The sequence below is a fragment of the Sinocyclocheilus grahami genome, unplaced genomic scaffold (assembly GCF_001515645.1).
Source record: "Sinocyclocheilus grahami isolate Dianchi unplaced genomic scaffold, SAMN03320097.WGS_v1.1 scaffold2117.1, whole genome shotgun sequence".
NCBI classification, from domain to species: domain Eukaryota; kingdom Metazoa; phylum Chordata; class Actinopteri; order Cypriniformes; family Cyprinidae; genus Sinocyclocheilus; species Sinocyclocheilus grahami.
In genome coordinates this window covers 64653-65184 of record NW_015507296.1, presented here as the reverse complement: position 1 = coordinate 65184, position 532 = coordinate 64653, and the positions used below count along the sequence as shown (strand labels likewise).

General features: G+C 44.4%; 1 protein-coding gene across 1 annotated transcript in view; it reads left to right on the top strand.

Annotated features, from left to right (window-relative positions):
* Positions 1-532, top strand: part of LOC107574112 (ATP-dependent RNA helicase DDX39A) — an 8202-nt gene that overhangs the window by 711 nt on the left and 6959 nt on the right. The gene's annotated exons all lie outside the window — the stretch shown is intronic.

Sequence of the window (532 nt, the reverse complement as noted above, 5' to 3'; positions counted from 1 at the left end):
TTTTTTTTTTTAGTGACCAAATGTTTGGTTACCTCGAGTCTTAAACATTTGAAATGCGAGGCAAATGATGTTTATTTTAGACTTTGAGGACCACATAATTGTAATTTTCAGTATAAAGTATGATATCATTGTTCCTTGGTACCACCAAAGTGCTTTTTGTAAAATGGTAAGTTCTTGTAAAGTTGTGACACTCGAAAGTGTCAATGTTGATCAGACTGGTTTCTGGGTTTGTTTACGTGGTTTCTGGCCCGTGCGGGTTTAATTTCGTGGCGTAGACTTTCTGAATGGTGGTCCCTCGTGGCTCGCTCCATTGAAACATGAATGTGCGAGTCTTCTGTAGGTGTGATTTAATTGCTCCTTTTGTTTCCAGAATGGCTGAGAATGACGTTGACAACGAGCTGCTGGATTATGAAGAGGACGAGGAGCCTCAAGGAGCCCCGGAGAGCGCCGCTCCAGTGGGCAAGAAGGAGGTGAAGGGCTCTTACGTGTCCATCCACAGCTCGGGCTTCAGAGACTTTCTGCTCAAGCCGGA